At 36.3% G+C, this 13,407-nt stretch overlaps 1 long non-coding RNA gene across 1 annotated transcript; it reads right to left on the bottom strand.

Moving 5' to 3' along the window:
* Positions 1-1,645: 1,645 nt before the first annotated feature.
* On the bottom strand, positions 1,646-5,683 carry LOC134475650 (uncharacterized). The gene is made up of 2 exons (XR_010046816.1): positions 5,216-5,683; positions 1,646-3,231 (listed from the first exon to the last, which is right to left on the bottom strand). It is a non-coding gene; the product is annotated as an uncharacterized LOC134475650 (long non-coding RNA).
* Between the last annotated feature and the right edge of the window lie 7,724 nt (positions 5,684-13,407).

The following is a 13,407-nucleotide window of genomic DNA, read 5'->3' as shown; positions in this document are numbered from 1 at the left end:
TGTTTTAGTAAGGGTACAAACAATACTGACATTGTCTCCTTGAGATTAGATTCTCTTATCATTTAGAAATAACTTTTTATCTTTATTACTTGTTATGGCTTGTGTCTAGATATTCCTTCAAAGCCTCATGCAGTCAGAAGTGGGGCTTTTCAAAGGTGGCTGGATCTAGAGTGTGTGATGCTGGAATGAAGGATGTGTGATTACCAAATTATTTCACTGACTGATTTGGCAAAATTCTGCAAGTGGATAACGGGAAAGCCCACCTTGAGTGTGAGAGCTACCCAACCAAAGGGTCTGTATCTTGGATCGAATATAAGGGACAGAAAGAGAACTGCTGTCGTCGCTTCCTGCTTTTTGCTATTTTTGCTGCTCTGCTGGCTTTTGCCAGCAGTGAGCTGTTGCTCCTCTGTGATATCTGTCTGCCATGCCACCCTGCCTTGGAACCATTCAACTGTGGTCTGAAATCTCTACAAACTATGAGCTGAAATAAATCTTTCCTCTTTTAACTCTGGTTATCCTGTATTTTATCTCAGCAACAAGAAAAGTAATTAGGACAGCCCCCATCCAAAGCATAGCACTCATTAATTATCCTATTAACCAAGAAATTCCAGAAACAGCCAATGGTACCCTTTTTTCCTCCTGTCTCTTTCTGAAATAGCCACATGAGTTTTTCAAGCAGTTATGTCCCTTTTTGGTACAATGTATCCAAACTCACATTGTACTTTCCTTGACCCAGTTCTATATAGCAATCAGTCACTTATCCAGGATTCCTGTTAAAAATCACTATGTACTAGATGTGATAAGCTGCACTAAGATGTTGTTACTTCTAGGCCTTTTCAGCAGAATAGGCTAGGAGATGGGTATATAATATATTTATAATACAATCTAATATTTTGAATATACATATGCATATAGGGAGGCACATATTCATAAATACTGGATTTTGTTTGTAGGAAGAGTTACAAATAAGAAAGTAAGAAAAGGCTGGAATGAATTTGAAATGTAGGATTGAGACTGTGAATATCAACAGGAACACACAGAATCTTGAGAAATTGATAAAGCTGTGTATGTCTGGTTGTACCTATTCAACATACAAGGCTAAGAGATGGAAATTATTTACAATGTTTATTAAATTATATATGTTAAAGAAATATGCATTGCATATGAAATTATGTTAATATTATAATTGCAACAATATATAATTGTATTTTATAGTTTCCATTTACTATTTCCATAGTAAATTTGATATACTGTGTAAAATTTTGATGTATAATATATATCAATTACATAGTATATCTTGCATTGTATAATTTTATAACATATTTCATATGTGCTGTGTACTTTTATATAGAGAACATATTTATAGTACATATTTTAGTACATTTTATATATATATATATATATATATATATATATATATATAGTCTCCATTTCTGTGTCCTGCTGGTGAAAAGGCACACACACAGACACACACACACACACACACACACACACACATACACACACACACCTGTATCAATTTCTGCATATCACGAGTTCATGTTAATAATCACAACCTCAATCTTACACTCAGAATTCATTCCAGCCTTTCCCTGTCTTTATTTATAAGTTTTGAACAATAAAAAGGAATATATATATATGCATGTATTATACATCTTTTATCTACTATTTATTCAATCTTAGAATACACAGAAAATAATTTCAGAAATCTGTTTTATAAGAACACTTCCTTAGGTTTAAGAAGAAGTCATATAAATAAATTTTATAAAAATGGAACCACACACTGAGTCATAACACAGATATGAAGAACAAAGTAAAAGCAAAGTGAACTACATGTTGGCTATACCCAGCTGGACATAGTAGTGTCTTATACACTGGGAAGTGTTTTAGATCAAAAGGAGACCAGTCTTCAGTGTCATCCTTAAGGTGGGTTTTGTTAGCATCTCTTATTTTCCCCAATGCCCCTTCTTTAGTGTGACTGGTGGTTACTTTGGTACTTGCCAGTCCTATCAATGCTTTACTGTACATGCTCTGTTGGCCTCTGTAACCTGCATATCCCTCGTGTTCACAGCCATAGTTCCCAGTTATGCCCAGTATAATCATATCTTACATAGCCAAATAGATTTGATCATCCACTCTAGGTCCTGTTGTAACTTCTGTACCCTTAATAATTTTCATAATTGTAACAGTTATTAAATTCTTGGTCCCAGCTTTGGCCTCGACTTCTGCCATCACCCCTAGTATCACCTCCTTCACCCCCTACAGCACTTTTTCCTCCTTCGAGTTGTTGTTGCTGCCTAAATACCTCTTTGGGTTATGAAATTTTGATTTCACACTTCATAGAATCAATTTGATGATATCTGCTTTCTAACAATGTCTTTACTGGCTCTTTATCGGTATGCATCAGTGATGGTGATACTTTTACAGACCTAGTACCCAAGCTGCAACCCAAAACCTACTTATTATCAAAAAGTGCCAAGACTTATACTTAAATGTGAATACCGAGGTTTTAGTTTAGAAAAAACAACCATCATCTGATGCTTGGCTGCTGAGGCAAAGTGGCTCTCGTGCCAACAGAGAGGTCTCTGTGTGCCCACTGTGACATACGTGCCATAGTTTCACCACCACTGGTACACATGGTGAGACAAAAATCGTCTCCTTTCATTTGTTTCTATAGCCATGAGATAGATGTTCAATATTTTCAGTCTCTCCAAAGGCTCAAAATACTTTAAAATTGTTCTTCAGAAACGTCTGGCTCATTCTCCCCACAAAATCTCTTTCAGGGTGCTCTTTTAAAGCGCTGGTCTTTATGGGAGCTGTCTATCAATTTTCCATTCAGCTTGTGTTTTCTCGGTTCCATTACTAACACTAATAGCATCTTTTAAAAAACACAAATCCAAATCCTATTGACTGTCTAATGGCGGTTGTATTTTAATTGTTCAGTCTTTTAACTTCCCTAAATTTAAACAAATATTCAATCAGAAACCACTTGCACATATCTCAGCTTAAGTCTCCAGTACATCCTGCTAGTTCTTGCTTGCATTAAACTTGGCTCCCTCTGTGAATTCCTCTGTGTTGTTGTACCGGTTTGCATCTTCCAGGGTAGCAGAGCAGCAGCCGGCTCAGGGTTGACAACAACGCTGATCAGAGTAGCAGCAGAGGTGGGATGTTCTATGCAGATGGATTTAACATGGCAGAAGAGCCCAGCTTCTGAGTTTGTTACCCATCCCTCTGTGGGAAAAAGTCTTTAAAGTATGATATTTTGTATAATTCTTTTGGATTTTAGCTGTAAGTCCTCTGGTCAACATATTATATTCTGAAGTTACTTAGGTAATTCTTCCCCACCGCTGCTTCATGATTTAGTTGTACAATTGTAATTGGTTGTAATCCATGTTTGGTTCCCCTTTTTCATTATCATAGGTTTTCAGTATTTACTTTTGAATGTAAGAAACGTTAACATAGCTAATTACAACAATATATGAACGGGAAAATTGTCTTACTTCTATTTTTTACCTCACTCCCAGCTCCCACTTCTACTATAAAATATCTCATTGATTCTTAGCCAGGCATGCGGAGTTTTCTCCTAAAATGATACTAAAGAATATTCTCCTATTTCTTCTTCTTTCTTTCATGGAACATGTCGTACTATGAACACTTTTTTATACTTCGATTATTTGACTTAAATATATATATTTTGAAAATTTCTTTAAATCATTTCAAAGTTTATCACTTAAGAAATCCTCCTCATTCTTCTTTATAGTTCATTGGGTAGGGGTATTTTGTCTTAGATCTATCCTATGTGCTTTTAACTTGATACTTTACAAGTCTCTAAGCCCAAAATATACAGTACTTCTTTTTCATACCATTAATAAATTGAAGAATTAGGAGCATATAACCCAAAGTGATTTCTGTAGTGTAGATTTTGAAGGTTTTATACAATAGTTCAATATTTTCCTCTGTCTCTTTGTATATCTACAAATTAGCAGACTAGAGGCTTTAACACAGCTCCTTTTTATTCTTTTGACAGAACTAATAGGTAGTGGTTTTCCACTAACAGGCATGCAATCTTCCCTTCCTCCCTCCCTCCCTTTCTTCCTTCCTTCCTTCCATCAGTAGCAATTGATGCTCATAGCTTGAATAGATTAATTCACTGGGGACACATTTTTAAAATAGGAATACTGAATCATAAAATTAAACATATTTGGTGGGTTTGAATGAGCTGCCACTTTTTATTGTTTTGAAACTCAACCCATCCCATCTTTGGCCTGTGGAACCTTCGTAAGTTGACACCTGAGACCTTTTGAAATAGCTGTAGTGTCTTCTGGTAACTTCATTGTATCTGATATTACAAGATGTTTCGGACTCATTACATACTTTGGTGCCCTAAATCTAGATTTAGTAATTCTCCAAAAAAAATTCTTCGCTTCTTTGAATAGGAGATAATTTTTAAGAGAACCATCTGGGTTCAAAGGTCTGTGGTGCCCTAAGACTCGACATCATTTTAAGGTCTTTTCAAAGCCAGCTCTAGAAAGTGTAATTCCTCAAATAAAATAGAATTCTACAAACAAAAGAAGGAAAATGTGTAGAAGCCCAAGGGTGATAAACATAAGTGAATGTCCCTTGGGGCACTTAGGGTGACTTCCTTTCTCACTGGTGTGACATCTGGGTGGGGTGGAGGAAGTGTCCATTGAAATTGTTATCAGATTGGTAGATGCTGAACATAAACAGAATTGGTGTTTACTTGTCCAGGAATGGACTAGGAAAACTGAAAATCTGTCAGAGAGACCACAGTGTAAAGTGATACTGATACCAGTAAGTGGTAGTGTCTGAAGGACGTGGACAGAGGGATGACCCTGAGGTAAGCACTACTGATTGAGGAGAAAGAGACTGAGAGTCTTGAAGTGGATCTATAAAAACCTTAGGGTTGGAGTCATCATCGTACATTAATTAAGTGAAATAGCCCAATACACAAAAATCAAAAGGAAGTTCATATCTATAGCCACTGATGGAGATAGGCAAAAAAAGCACTTGTAAATTGTAAATAAAGTTGGACAGATCTAGTGATCACATGGGACTTGTCCCCTATTTCCCACCTAAGTAAATTTCCTAGGACTTATATCATCCCTATGGGTAAGTGAAGAATTGAGAGGAAGGGAGTGCAGGAGTGGCCGATCAGGCATGCAATGCTAAGAAAAATAAGAAGAAAAGGACTTACCTTGATGTGGTAAGACTATGTTTTCTGTCACCAATAGAAGTGGGACATAAGAACTGAGTTCTGTTATTGAAAAATAAAGGAATTTTTTTAGTATTTGCCTAAATCACTCTCCTTGTTGCTCAGATACAATACCCGATATTCACAGCTTGCAAGAGGGGAGGTTTATTTGGCTCACATGTTAGGACTTTCGGTCCTGCACGCTTGGTGGCTCCCAAGAGAAGCAGCATGGTGGGAGTCTGGCAAAGCAAGGCTGCTCATGGCAAGGTGATTATGAAGTAGAGAGTTAGGGAGGATCCAGGTAGGGTAATAAACCCTCCCAGGCCACGGCCCCAGTGGCAGGCCTCTTCAGACTAGAACTTGTTCCCAAGGACAAGCCAGCTATACCCAGCTGGCCTTTCCAAAGCCCCACAGATGAATGTATGAGGCTGGGGGAAACATCTAAATATAAACCGTAACAGGATATATGATATATACTTGGACTTTATTAGTATTTCACTTAGAAAATATTAATCATGTTTTAGCTTTATTTGTAGAGCAAGGATGTGAGCTTTGTCATAAGGATGCTGAGTAAATTAATACAACGTAGAACCTTATTATAATATCATAGAGCAAACATTCATCAACCATCTTAATAGCAGAATGAGAGAGGAAGCTATGAAATGCTCTTACTGAGGTTCCACTCAAACCACACTCATTCTGAGTTTTGTGAACTCCCATTAATGTCATTATACACTAGTGGACAAAATTCAAGAATCCCAAGAACATGAAAAAAGTCTACCCAACTACAACTATGAAAAATAAAGCAATTTGAATGTACTTCGAAGAGCAATAAATGTTTCTAAACTGAACATATCTTTATTCTTTTTTTCCAGATATTCTAACCTGCCGTGTGATATGAAAAGTGGCAGGAATTGGTAGTGGTTATTCATTATTTGAAATTATACATACAAGATTACATCTTTCATGGTTTCTCTTATATGAGAAACCCAAAGTATAGACAAAGAGTAAAATAAATGACAGATAATAATAGGAAGTGGGAAATTGGATCTTTCTCGGGGGGGGGGGGGGACCAACAGATAATGGGACAGGGAGAGAGAAGAGAGATAGGGGATAAAAAGGAACTGAGATGTGTTATGCACATGTTTCAGCTCCACAAAGAAATATAAATATTATGTACTACAAATAAAGATCGTGATTTAGGAAAAGAAAGAGATTATTTCCCAATTTCCACGTCTCTTCCTTAAAATGAAAGAACTAGATGTGGCGTATTTTTGAAGTCAGCAGGTATTGGGCCGATGGATACTAGAATGTGACTAGACAGCCTCTTCCTCAAAGCCAGGGGAGGACCACGTTCGCTACATGGCCCGCTTTGACAGGAAGATTCTCCTGCACTTACTATGTGGCAGAAGCCAGAAATGATAGTTTATTCGCAGAGCTGTAATTGTAGGTCCATCTTCAATGTTAGGACTGTCACCTTGGCAGGCATCCTTAGGACTAGTACATCCTGTTTGGTTTAAAACGTCTTCTTTATAACTACTTCCTTCATCAATGTATATAAAAGGTCTCCAAAAAGATAGAGCATATAAAAATGCTTTAAGTTTTTTGTAATTTAGTTGCGTACAAATTACAAACAACAAAACAACCACAGATTACTCTGATAAGTTATAATAACTTCACAGCAGTTTTTATGGACCTATAATATTCACATGGCAACTTTTTATAGACAAAATATTTTTACATGTTCTCTCTTGTTTTATTTATCTTCACAAAATTCCCGCGAGACTAGAGGAGGCTAAGTGGTAGACAGCTGCAGGATCCATGACAGAGCTTCCGAGCTGGAGCCTGCAGAATTATTGACACTGTTATTATAGGCAGATCAGCGAAGTTTTTCATTTTAACAAGACATCCTGTTTGAGAATGTAGGTAACTAAGGAGCTGTATACAGAATAAAATTTCTGTGTGTCTACCTCTGAGTCACATATGATGAACTCTTCAGGTTTATGTTAAAGCCAAACTGGCCTTAAAATGATTTGTTCGTATTTCTGTTATCTTTGGGAAGTGAATGTTGGGATATGAGCCAATGCTAGAAAATTCTTGCTATAAGATGTTAACACTTTTACTTGATCATCAAAATTTCAGTCAATTAATTAGCTTGAATTTGAATTGACAGATAATAGCTTTGTATATTTATGGTTTGCAATGTGATGCTTTGATACATGTGTATATTGTAAAAAGATTAAATCAAGTTCATTAATAAAACCGTCATCTACATATTTTTGTGGAAAAATGTTTAAAATGTATTGTTTTAGCAACTATCACAAGTTTCTTATTTTCTTCTTCCTTAGTTCTCAGAGCAGGGTTTGGGTTTTTTGGGTAGTTCTTTCATTCACGGTTCTTACATTTTTCTCCATCACTGGAGATGTCTTATTTTTACCTTTAACTTTTCTCTCTGCTCTGGTCTTTCTTTTAATTACAAATCCATGACATCTGCCCTACCCTGAACCACCTGTACAAAGAGAAGCACCTTATCTTCTTTCTGCTATTTGCTTTTACCTCTTTCCTCCAGGTATCAGATTTGCCTTTCTAAAGAACAACTCTAACAGGGACTCTGGTCACTGAAAAAAGTTTCCTGACTTCTAAGTGCATGAAATTCAGGATCCTGAGTCTGGCCCAAGGCCCACCAAAACTCTATGGTGTAAGTCCATACTTCTTTCATATCTCAACTTATGCATTTGCCAAACTCAGGTACTCAGGTTTTTGCTTTGTGGTACATTTATGATTTTAACACACATTCCTTCTACATAGAATGCATGTGGTAAGCTGGGATAATGAAAGGTATTCATACTACAAGTCCCAGCTTAAATGCTACTTCTTCCAAGACATTTTGCCAAGTTGCCTTAAACCCAAATCAGTTCTCTGAAATCTGTTATGATTGTATTTGAATCTCTCTACCATATTATGTTCTGTTGAAGTCAGAAACTATGCTGCACAGACTTTTAAAAAATTGTTTTAAGTTTCTTTCATATCAACAGATATTTTCCAGCTAAATTACAGTTAGGCTGAAATGACAGATTTGTTTAAAACACTATTAACTTTGAACAGAAAGGCTAACTTTTTTTTTTGTCTTTTTCCTTTTTATCAGTACTGGGGATTGAACTCACGACTGCCTGCTTGCAAGGCAGGTGCTTATGCCACTGAGCTAAACCCCCAGCCCCGAAACGCTAACTTTCAATAATTTTAAATCTTTTACAATAATGTAGCTACTATGTTATGTGTGATTACTTAAAGGTCTCTTGGGCATCTGATATGGTTTTTCATTTTATGATATATTTTATTAAATCATACAAGTATAACACTAAGGTCTGTGATGTATATTCCTGAACACTTAACTTTCTGTGCACTCACACCTACACACCTCTCCTCCCAGACAATTAAAATTTGAGATACTCTTTCTCTTCAGACTATCTTTTTCCTTACACAAGTATCTATAAATAAGCCATCCAGATGGATTCTTTTCCTGATACCCTACCAAAACCACTCTCTCCACCAGCCCTGCCAGATATTCTCCCTACCTGTATTGAATGTCCTCACAAAACAGAAGGAATTTGGTGATGAAAAACTGGATTTTAAAGATTAGACCTGGGGGTGCTGAGTGAATGCTAAGCTGAAAGACTATGTTTTAGGAAAAAATACTGCCTATTAGTAAGACTTATTCTAGGTAGTATTTGATTTGTACTATGAATACCTTTCAGCATGTCAGGTTACCACATGCATGCAATGTAGAAGGTATGTGTGTTAAAATCATAAATGTACTATAAGGCAATAACTATCCAACAGGATGATGTCATACTGCAACTGTAACTTAAGAGCATGGATTCCTGCATGCATTGGTATGTCTGCTGAAGAGTCTATAAAACCAAGATTCTACAAAATTACTCCTAACTCTCCTATTCAATAAATATTTGATCCAATGAATAGGAAAAAAATGGAGAAAATATAAATTTAGTCAAAACCAGTTTATATATATATATATATATATATATATATATATATGATCATTTCGATCTTACCTCAAACTTCTACTATTACCATTTGAGATCCACTTGCAACATTTTCGTCCATTTCTCCATCTCTTATTTCTTAGACCCAAAGACAGAGCTCCAGAGGGAAGCTGGAAACAAAAGAGAATGCTGGATAGAAAATTCCGGGCCTCCAAAGCTGGCACTAGACATTGCCTTGTGTTGTTTGTCTTCTGAACTAACTGCCAGGATTGTGGGTGGCAGTTGAGGTAGAAATGGGTCTAGATATTTATTGCTCATCATCAGGCCCCCCTCCTTGTATCTTCTCAAGTGAGTGATTTTCATCCTATGAATTGATCTCCATACCTTCTTGTCCCTGTGGAGCTCTACTTACACACACTTTGGGGAAATAAGGTAGATAGAATTAAAATCACATGTTCTCTGTTTTATATTTATTATAATTTGAGAGAATTAATGGGTGTGTGTGTAATTTCTGTACTATGTGGCTTCTGTGAAGGCAGAGACTCTGCTCCGCCTGGGTCTTTTCTAATGTCTGGCACATAAATAGTAGTCATTAAGTCCTGTTGAATAAATAAGCAAGAAGGTGATTTGCAGTGGAGTTTAGGGACGGGACTGGTGGATGAAACACACTTTCTGCTCTTTCCTGAGTCAGTATGCAATTAATTGGACATATACACATGTACACACAGACATGCATATACGTAATTTTTTACTTCTTAACTATATACCGGTTGCCCACATACTTATGCTTTGGGGCTCTGTACTTCCAGGCCATGCCATTTGTTTTCCGGGATGCATTCTTTCTGCTACTTCCTGTCGGTTTCTCTGGATGGTCTAGAAGCTTCCTCTCTATTACTACACACTAGCATGTGTAGATGGGCCAGGGGCTCCACCAACAAGGTGAGAGTGCACAAGAGGAAAAGACACTTGGCAGCTGTATTGAGGACTGATCATGTTTACTTTTGCCTATGCTAGAAAACATTAAAGTTGAGCAGTAGTCTGTTCAGGTCTCATTTTTCCACAAAATCTGGCTTTCAAGGCTACATCCTCATTATGGGAACACTTGTTTTCTAGGCCTCAGCTGCCTGATCAACATGCCAACATGGACCTCCTCCTGCATGGCCCTAAATTAAATTCATCACAGGTTTCTCCTGGAAAGCACATTTATCTCTGTACTGGTACGACTCTCAAGTTGTACCTGTCAGAATCCAGACTTGATTCCAAAACTGCTGTATTCTGACTCATTTTCTCCTTAGTCTTTACTTTGTATCACCACCTTTTCTTGATCCTGTCTTTTTCTCCAGACCCACCATCTTCAATCCTTCTAGTCTGTCACTGTAGTGCTTGCTTAGTCTTCTTTTTGTATTGTAATATTTATATGCAACGCTACATGACAAATCAGTTTAGTCTTTTTATAGTACATTTTTCAAGGAGTAGCTTACATTTATCATTTTCTAGCACATAAAGACCTGAAAATCTAAGAGTGACTTCTGAGAATGTGGTCTCTCCTATGTACTCACCCACAATTGTGTCCCAAAAATCTTAAAGACGCATTATTCCCAAACCTTAAACCCTTGCCTCACATCTCTTCTCCCTGAAAAATTCCCATTCAAATCTTTCCTGGGTACTTCTTTGGACAATCTGAGCTTCTTCAGTTCAATAAAAAATTCATGAAGCACCTGCTTTTTGCCAGGCCCAATGATTAGCACTGGGAATAAGGCAAGATCTGAGACAAATATAATCACTGTCTTCATGAAGGTACCTTCAGATTATCTTCCTACTTTTATCAGTCAGTAGTGTTCTGCCATTTAACATTTAATTATGTGATGACATATTACTGACATTCGTATATTATATCAGGGATTATTCATTAACCATGTAATTTCAACAGGGCATTGTGCAAGTTAGATGGAAGCCATAAGGTGTGGAGGCTGGAAATCATGTCATCACTATTTACCCAGCATCTAGCACAATGCCTGGATTAGACAGGTTGTCCATAGCTTCCTTTATTTATATTTTGTTATTGTGCTTTTGCTTTTTGATTAATTTGTAACAGAGTGGATAAGATTCTTAATGAAGAAATGTGCTTATTTTAGTTTTTAATTTCCAATATTATTTTTTTCCTTCTATTTCCACAATGACCAGGAAAGTTATCAGTTTCAACAAGCAAAATCATAATAATACCCAATTTTTAAAATATTGTATTTAAATGTAAAAAAAAAAACCCATCGTTTGTTCATTCCAAATTATATTACAGGTATCAAATTACAGAAATAATAGAACTGAATGTAATTCTCTTCTTAACCAATGATTAACTGAAATTTGCATTAATAAGAAGGTAAATATTCTGATCTCATATCCAGATGAATTTCAAATGAAATGATAGCTTTAAAGAGGCTATATATAGGAACTATAAGATAAAACAAAACATTTTAGAATTGACAAACTAATCTGGGGGAAATGAAGAATAAGCATACTGTTGACACAATATAGATTCCTAACCTGACTAACTTATGATGAGGCATTTATGTTTATTTCCTTAGTCTGATCATGACCCAGGCTCCTATTAAGTTGGTTCTATGAACATTATTTCATTAACCTCAAAACATATCGATACTCCAATCATGATAAATATATCTTAAAGAAAAGCACAATCAGTTTGGTAAAATCATGGGCTGTTTGAAAGTCTTACATTTTCAGGGTAAGGTTATAGGGTACTGGGTGTGGTGGGAACAGCTTAGGGGGTTCTGATAAGAGAGCTGCCCTGACTACCAAGATACCAAGAAGTCTATAGAAGACTGGCATAACAGCTTGAAAGAAACTAAGGACAGACTATCTGAACTGGAGGGCAGACTTGTAATATGGGAGAATGAAATGAAAAACTTCTTAAAAATAACAAAGAAACAAACAGCAATAATACAAAGACAAGAAGATGATAAGAGGATCCATAACTTAAGGATTAAGAACATAAAAGAAGAAGTAGGGACACAAACAAGTGAACTACAAAAGCTACTCACAGAAATAATCCAGGAGAATTTTCCTAATTTAGCAAAAGGTAAAGATACTCAGATGTATGAGGCATACAGGACCCCAGCTACCTACAACCCAAACAGAGCAACACCCAGGCATATAATAATAAAAATTCCAGAAATTCAATACAAGAACAGAATATTAAAAGCTGTAAGAGACAAGAAACAGACCACTTACAAGGGAACACCCATCAGAATTACAGCAGATTTCTCTGCACAAACCATCAAATCACGAAGAGCGTGGGGGGAAATAATTCAAGCTTTGAAAGATAATAATCTCCAGCCAAGATTGAGATATCCTGCACAACTGTCCCTGGAAATTGATGGAAAAACAAGGTGCTTCCAGGATAAAGAGGAACTGGGGGAATTTGCAACCACCAATTCAACTCTACAGAGAGTATTGCAGGATATTCTAAAAAAAGAAAAATACAAAGAATCCAGAAATAATGGCAGAGAGGCCACAACGAATGGAGCAGAGAACAAAATGAAGAAGACAAACTGACAGCTACTGACAGAATAAGAGCTCAACAGAAATGAGGCAGAGAAGATTGGATGATAGGAACAGCTATTTTGGAGAAAATGACATCTTAATAGGTAATACTGATTTAGTATCATCTTGTTTTGAAGTCTCATCTAGCTTTTGTCCTTCTGTTTCCAATGGTCTAAATAGGTTGTATCTTACTGGATTTTATTATGTACGATAGTATAAGCAAAAACCTTGTAAAGACAAGGAGATTATACAGAAACCATTATTCATTTTCTGTTAGTCGATTCTAAATACTCTGTAATGCTGTCATTCTCTTGAATGGTTTTACATTGTTTTGATATACTTAATGCTACAGTATACGAAGTTGTACTCAAGGATTTCAAAGAGAGACAATATGGTAACTACTTTTAGGTTAGGATTATCTGGTGGTGAAACACTATTCTGCTTAAATGGCTATGTTTTGATCTGCGCTGTTTCGTTGTTATGCCCTCTTTTATCTCAATCTACACTCCATTATTTACTTTTTTATCTTTATCCTTTTAATTAAAGGAAAAAAATAGCAGGATATATTACAGTAACCCACTTTGACTTTTCATTACCTTGATTTAAAGCCCTGTATTACTCTCACCATCTGGT

The sequence above is a fragment of the Cavia porcellus genome, unplaced genomic scaffold (genome assembly GCF_034190915.1).
Source record: "Cavia porcellus strain 051 isolate PalLab524CR breed Dunkin Hartley unplaced genomic scaffold, mCavPor4.1 scaffold_1, whole genome shotgun sequence".
Taxonomy (NCBI): Eukaryota; Metazoa; Chordata; class Mammalia; order Rodentia; family Caviidae; genus Cavia; species Cavia porcellus.
The sequence above is the reverse complement of the archived record's forward strand: the minus strand, read 5'-3'. Positions and strand labels throughout refer to the sequence as shown.